This window comes from Carlito syrichta, unplaced genomic scaffold (assembly GCF_000164805.1).
Source record: "Carlito syrichta isolate Samal-C Ts95f unplaced genomic scaffold, Tarsius_syrichta-2.0.1 Scaffold52362, whole genome shotgun sequence".
In the NCBI taxonomy this organism is placed as follows: Eukaryota; Metazoa; Chordata; class Mammalia; order Primates; family Tarsiidae; genus Carlito; species Carlito syrichta.
Window position 1 is genome coordinate 1,526 of NW_006996458.1, and position 223 is coordinate 1,748.

A 223-nucleotide genomic window follows, 5' to 3' on the forward strand; every position below is an offset into this window, starting at 1 on the left:
TAAAAATTGACCTTCCATATGACCCTGCAATCCCCCTACTGGGAATATACCCTGAAGAACACAAATCACACGTATGTTTATCGCAGCATTGTTCACAATAGCAAGAACCCTGGAAACTACCATACTGCCCATCAAAAGAGGACTGGATTAAAAAAATGTGGTACATATACACGATGGAATACTATGCAGCCATAAAAAAGAACAAAATCATGAATTTCACAGC